Below are 7,686 nucleotides of genomic sequence, written 5' to 3'. Positions count from 1 at the left end.
AGCTGATGGCAACCTATTAATGAGGAAGCACGCGTTGTAACTGCCTTATCCCAAAAAGCCTTACCTAATCTAGCATTAGATAACATACATCGTACCTTCTCCAGCAAAGTACGATTCATGCGTTCAGCTACCCCATTTTATTGCGATGTCTTCTTAAACGTGAAGTGCCTTTTAATCCCCTCATCCTGACATACTTGAAAGAATGGATCACTCTTGTATTCTCCACTATTATCCGAATGTAGTACTTTGATCTTTCTGTCAGTTTGAGTCTCAGTTGCCTTCTTCCACCTCAAAAAGACTTATAGGACTTCATCCTTATGCCTCATGGTGTACACCTGTTAGAGCATTGCTCGGTCGAACTCGCATACATTGTTATCTCAAGCATGTTTGTCAATGTTAGTGATTAAAACTATAAGTCTTGATTTCTAGTCTACTATAGCTAAGTATCGGACTAGGATAGAAAATGTAGTTGATCTCAAGAACTCCATGGTGGATCATCATACAAGACGAAGAACTACTCAAGGAACTAGTGGAACTTCATCGAAAAAAAGTTATGTGGAGACATGAACTTATCTATCACTCAAAAGTATATCTACTCTATCTCCTATATTGAGACAAAAATCGTTTTGCTATATAGACTTGATTATACACATTTGGTCTTTCGAGCTGAGTTTATCTCACCTATCTATTTCTCGAAATATGTGTTGGTAAGCTTTCGCTTTGTCCAAGTTTATCTTTACCTAGTGACGGAAGTCATGTTATGTTTCAATCACTTTGAAAATTGCTTTGACGAAAAATGGTTTGTGAACAACAACTATATAACGTCCTCTAAGAATGTTTCAATGATTGAAATGAGAGTTTAAATTATATAACCATTGTTGGATATAAGAATTGTTGTGGAAACACATATATTTATAAGTCCTTATTTCTTGAACCGAAGTTTGAGAACTTTGTTGATCAAGAGAACCGGAACAAGAGCCGTGAACTCAGTCTGCGAACTGGCGGAAGTTCTCGACCCGAGAAAATCTGCTGGAGTTTGAGAACTCCTTTTGGGAACTTAAGTCCGCGAACCCAGTCCGCGAACTTGAGTTGGTTATATCTAAAGATGATTTTTTGTGAACTCTTACTTATATAAACTAAGAAATGCTAATTGCAAACCGTGGATATAAAGTTCATGAACCGTTTCGAGTGAATCAAATCGTTTTTGCTTCGATTGTGTCTTGTGTAGTTACATAAGATTTCCTTGCAATTGAACAACTTTCTAACTAGTTCATTTGAGTCATTTGAACTAGTTATGGTGAAGAAGAAGAATAGTTGATATGAAAGTGCTCATATGGCTAACCATTTGGTTAACTATTGTTGAACCAACAAATGTACAAGTTTGGGTACGGTTACAAAAACCTAGAAACGTGCATTTCGTTTGTGTGTAACAAGCTAGGTTTTCGATCCAACGGTTGAAATATATTAGCTTGAATCTAATCAGGTTTTCATCTAACGGTGAATATTGAATGCTTTGTTACCAAGCTAACATTGATTGCAAACCCTGATTTGAAAGACTATATAAGGGAGAACTTTAGAAACTGGGAAACCTAATCCCCACACCTTGCGTGTGATACTAGTTGCGTTAGCTAGATTCGATTATCATTTAACCTTTGGTTTCTTCTTAAAAACCAGGTTAACGACTTAAATACTTCATTGAGACTGTGAATCCGGACAGATACTACTTTATCGTAGTTGTGTGATCTGATCTTGTTGTTTCTATCGTACGAGTACAATCGCAACGATTGGCTTGAGATTGATATCTCCGATACGCAAGATATAAAAGTAATCACAAACATCTTCGTCTCATCGTTTGTGATTCCACAATATCTTATTTCGCCGCGTCGATTAAGATTATTGTGAGGTGATTAATAATACTAGGCTGTTCTTCGGGAATATAAGTCCGGATTATCAATTGGTTCCTGTTCACCTTGATCTATCAAAATACGGAACAAAACTTGTAGGTATTTCTGTGGGAGACAGATTTATCTATCTTTATAGAATTTTCTGTGTGATACAGATTTGTTTATTTCAAGTCTTCGACTTTGAGTCGTAACAACTCTTAGTTGTGGGTGAGATCAGCTAAGGGAACTAAGTGCATAGTATCCTGCTGGGATCAGAGACGTAAAGAGCGCAACTGTACCTTGGATCAATGTAAGATTGATTGGGGTTCAACTACACTCCAGACCGAAGTTAGTTTGTAGTGGGCTAGTGTCTGTAGCGGCTTAATACAGTGTGTGTTCAATCTAGACTAGCTCCCGGGGTTTTTCTGCAATTGCGGTTTCCTCGTTAACAAAATTCTGGTGTCTGTGTTATTTCTATTTCCACATTATATTGTTTATCTTTATAATTGAAATATCACAGGTTGTGCGTTCGTTTCAATCAATTAGAATATCCGATCTTTGGTTGTTGATTTAAATTGATTGACACTTGGATATTGGTCTTTGGTACCATCCAAGTTATATCTCTAGTATTTGATAAAGACTCGCAGATTTTTATTTGCTTGAATATAAATCAAATCGAGAGATTAAGGTATTAACTCTTTGATATACTGTTTAAAAAGATTGAGTCTTGATAAATTCTCTTAAAAGTATATTAGAGTTTGTCCATACAGATGGCTAAGCGAAATATTGGGTGTGGTTGTTGTACCCTCGCTTTTCAACACCCATACGTGCCTAGAATAGTCATCAATGAATGACACAAACCAATGTTTCCCTCCCAATGATGCATTCTTGGAAGGACCCTAAACATCTAAGTGAACATAGTAAATAACTCCACTTGTATTGTGGATTACTGTGCCAAATCTTGTTCTTGTCTTCTTGCCCTTAACACAATGTTCACAAAATGCTAACTTACAGGTAATAGAACCTTTCAACAAGTTTTGTTGAATCAAACTATGCAACGACTTCCCACCAGGATGTGCAAGTCTCATGTGCCATAGATTTGTTTTCTCGGTAGCTGCACCCTCGATGTGTTCAGAAATAGACACATCCCATGTTGTTGTACTCCCAATCAAGTAGTACAAGTTATGATGACGTGTGCCCTTCATGATTACCATAGATCCAAATATTACCTTTAGAACACCATTTTCAGTGACTACCTTGTATCCCTTAGCTTCTAAAATTCCGAGTGAAATCAAATTCTTCTTTATGTCAGTTGCAAATCATACCTCTTCCATGTCTCTAACCATACCATCATGAATCGTGATACGAACACTACCAATCCCAATCACTCTGCAGGTATGATTGTTTCCCATACGTATTTCTCCATCAAGCTCTTAAAAGCTTGAGAACTAATCCCGATATGGACATATATGATACGTTGGTCCAGTATCTAACACCCATGTACCATCTGTAATAGCATAAGCCGATGGTTTCACAGTCTCCGGGAAATCAAAAGCATCATCTGATTCTCCATTACCTTTTGCAATGTTCACCTCAGTATTACTGTTATCTCCTTCTCTCGCCCTACGTTTGGTACAATCCTTAGACCAATGAACTAAGTCATGCCACCAAGCACACTCATCTTTATGCAGATGTGTTCTAGTTTTAGAATGCCCTCTACCTTTACCATAACCACCAGTCTTCTTTCTCTTGTCTGTTGAACGACCTCTTGCAATAAGCACATCATTATTAACTTAACCTGCAAGGTCTTCACGATCCATCTTCCTAAACTCCTCACTACTCAATGCTATAGTGACCTCTGCGTATGCCATCTTATCCTTGTCGTGTATTAATGCCTTAATCACGGGCTTATACTTTTCAGGAAGGGAGTTTATTAGACACAAAGCTTGTTCCTCGTCCTCGATTATCTCATTGTACGTAGTTAACCAACTCAGCAAGAAGTTTATTATATGAATCTAGGTGCTCAGTTAGAGTTGCACCCTTCTTCATGTTATACGATACAAATTCCTCTTAAGATGTATCATATTGGCCACGTTCTTCACAAGGTATTCCTTCTCTAATTTTTCCCAAAGATCCTAGCTGAAGTCTCGTGCTGATAATTAACTTTTACTGCCGTTGCTAAACACCCTCGAATCAAACCCAGGCATAATTTATTCATCTTGTTCCACTGCTTGTCAATCATATCTGCTGGCAGACCTTCTACATCTTCTTCTAGGTCAAGATGAACAAGGGCATCCATTACATCCGTTCTCCATAAACTTAAGTTATTGGTTCCTGTAAACTTTTCTACCTTGAGTTGTGATCTATGTGAATGAAGTATTTCTTCTTTTGTCTTTATCTTTACTTGTGGACTCCGAATGTTGTACCGGATTAACCGGTTATCCCCCGTCGACCATTGTTCACAAACAACCAAATATACATAACCTTTGAGATCAGACTTACCTCAAGCAATCCTCAGAAAAATACCTTCACTTCTACTGCAATATGAATACCCGTATCCAGGAGCGTCTCCTTGCTTTGATACCAATTGTTGGGACAATTGGATGGCTCTGATACCAATTGTTATGCTAAATCCTGTAAAAGCATTAGGTTTGTACTGCTACAACGGTACTCCAATATTGCCAAGAACACAATCCTTACACACACACACAATAAAAACAAGCATTTAACGAGGTTGAATCCTTGCGAAGGAATAAGCAATTTCATATATCACCGTATAGGAAGGAGCAATATACAAAGTCTTAGAAGAGAAGAAGAGAACTTCTGGTGTGTTTTTACTAGGTTCTCTCTGTGGCTATTTATACATATCAATAGGACTAGACACATTCCTTAACAAGGATTATTTTCCTACAAGTATAGGGTTTCCCAACTTAACTCTAAGAGACAAACCTCTTAAGTTGCTATACTTAGGACACTAGTAATTGGTCTCCTAAACCAATATATTTTCCTAATCTATCCTTGACCATTGATGCATGCCGTGAGTGCAATCAAATTAAATCACTTATTTCCACACAATTAATTGGTAATATAATGGAAGCAAGGATCGTTCCCATGAAGAGCAGGGAGTTTAGTTGTCAAAAAGGTCACAAATGGTTTTTTTTTTGTTTTAGATTGTAAACAAAGTAAATAAAGCAATTTAAATTGAGTTGCAAGCAATGGAGAGAGATGATCGAGGAATTCTTCTTCATTACTAAACCGTCAATGAGTTAATATATTCATAAATTCATCATTAATCATAGATTATTATCAACCGTGGAATAAAAACTAGCGCAGTGTTATCCCCTAAAGTCCTTTGGTCACTGGATACCGAAACGCTCGAATATCAGATTTTATTCGTCCAAGCCACCAAGTAGTAAGGCACTCAAGGTGTAACTTGGTCGAATGATTTATATTTTATGACTTAGGTTAATCTTAATAGTTAGACTCTTAGCGCAAGGTCCACTTTCTAATGTTGTTCTACACGCGATTGCTCCACAGAATCCATCTGCAAGGTCTCACATTTTCTACTTGTGTATGGGTTATTCAACAATGAAACATATATCCTAACCCTTTACTAGCAATAAATCAAGCAATAAACTACTATAGTTGGCAACCTAGAGCAATCAATTAATCAATCATAGACATTCATTAAAGTAGAAGCAAATAATAATCATATGAAGAACTCAAAATAGATGCATATATTAATCCAAATCAAGTCTAGAACTTAGAATTCATCCTCAATCAATTATGGTTTTATCTACTCATGGATATAGAAACACCCATGTTAAAAATATAAGAAAATGAAAGATAAATTGTTACGATGGTGAAATCGCTCCAAAACCCTAGCTTTTCTTCCTTGTGTCCTTCTCTCCAATGGCTTGATTCAAGATTAAAAGATATCTCTTAGAAGTTGTAGAAACATCTCTTTTATAGGTGTCCCAAATTGTAGTTATGCCCGTGCCTGAATCCCGGTCGACACGGTTGCCAAAACTCACCAAAACTTCCAAAAATAGCACACGTCCAAGTCTTTCCGTGCCATAATGGCTTGAGAATTCTGAATAGGCTTGCGTAAGTGGCAAAGGCCCAGCCCATTTACCTTAACAAACTGTCGTTGGCCTGTCAATTCCCGGAGACTGAAAAGCATGTTCCATTTACTCCTTCAGAATACCCACTCGGTGAAAAAATATTTTCCCTGAGTTTTTATTTTTTCTCAGTCAGAATCACGGCTACTCATGCCTCCAAGAGAAATAAATTCCTTGGATTTTTCTTTTACTCTGGCTATCTCACATACACTCTGGTCGCCGTGAATGTTCTGAATATCTGAGTTTTTAGAACTCAACTAATAGATCCCGCGTATACCAGGCTCTCCATGAAGAGATTATCTTCTGGAATTTTCCTTTAAACTCGAACTCCATCTCAGCTCCTTCTATCTCCATCGACAATGGCAGCAGCTAAAGGAATATGGGTTTTGATTTCTCTCACAACTGTGTAGAGATTGATATTATCATTTTGTATATATACTGATTGCAATTACATTGCATGAGTGAAGATCCTAATACTATAAATATATCAAAGGAATTAAAACTAATTACAACAATTTCTCAATCACATATTCTTCTCTGCATGTATTGATCTTCTTTCCATATTCTTCTTTGCATGACATCAATCACATATTATTCTTGCAGATACTAATCTTCTTTCCATGTTTAGATTGCATGTACTTATCTTGTTTCCATGTTTAGATCATTGAGTAATGGTAGTGATTGATGTTATCTTCCTAGCCATATATTAACAGTGATTGGTGCCGGTGATTGGGAATATATGCGTGAAATTTTTTAGCAAGGGACAAATAAATTTAATACCACGTAATACCCCCTCTCAAATTGGAGCGGGAGAGCCCGAATGAATGCGCAACTTGCTAACTAGACGTCCAAATTGCAGAGCTCCAAGTGGTTTGGTAAAGATGTCCGCAAGTTGATCAACATATGAAAGATTTCTCCGAAGAATTAAACCATTAAGCAACTTTTCACGAACAAGGTAGCACTCGATCTCTATATGTTTAGTACGCTCATGAAAAACAGGATTCTGAGCGATATGGATGGCTGACTGACTGTCGCAATGAACAGAAATAGGCAAAGGACAGAAAACATTCATATCTTTGAGAATATACTGTAGCCATTGAATTTCTGCCATGAGATTGGCTAAGGCACGATATTCAGCCTCAGCAGATGAGCGTGCTACGGTGTGTTGTTTCTTAGATTTCCATGAAACAAGACTATTGCCAATAATAACTAAGTAGCCAGTAGTGGAAAGCCGAGTCATAGGGCATCCTTCCCAATCTGAGTTGGTGTAGCCTTGTAAAGAAAGAGAACTAGTAGAATCCAGAAAAATTCCATGGCCAATAGTTCCCTTGAGATATCGTAAGACACGATAAGCAGCGTCCAGATGAGCAGTGCGAGGATGTTGCATGAACTGACTTAAATAATTCACTGCATATGTTATATCTGGACGTGTGACTGTAAGATATAATAAACGACCAATTAAACGCCGAAAAGAACTTGGATCAGCTAAGTCCTTACCATCAGTAGGAAGTAGCTTAAGATTAGTATCCATCGGAAAAGATGAGATACGAGCCCCTGTGAGACCAGAGTCTTTCAGGATGTCTAAGACATATTTTCTTTGACACAGAAAAATTCCTTTAGGAGAACGAGAGACCTCAATCCCTAAGAAAAATATTGCAAGTGACCCAGGTCCTTAATAGAGA

This window comes from Papaver somniferum, chromosome 6, assembly GCF_003573695.1.
Source record: "Papaver somniferum cultivar HN1 chromosome 6, ASM357369v1, whole genome shotgun sequence".
Lineage (NCBI taxonomy): Eukaryota > Viridiplantae > Streptophyta > Magnoliopsida > Ranunculales > Papaveraceae > Papaver > Papaver somniferum.
The sequence above is the reverse complement of the archived record's forward strand: the minus strand, read 5'-3'. Positions refer to the sequence as shown.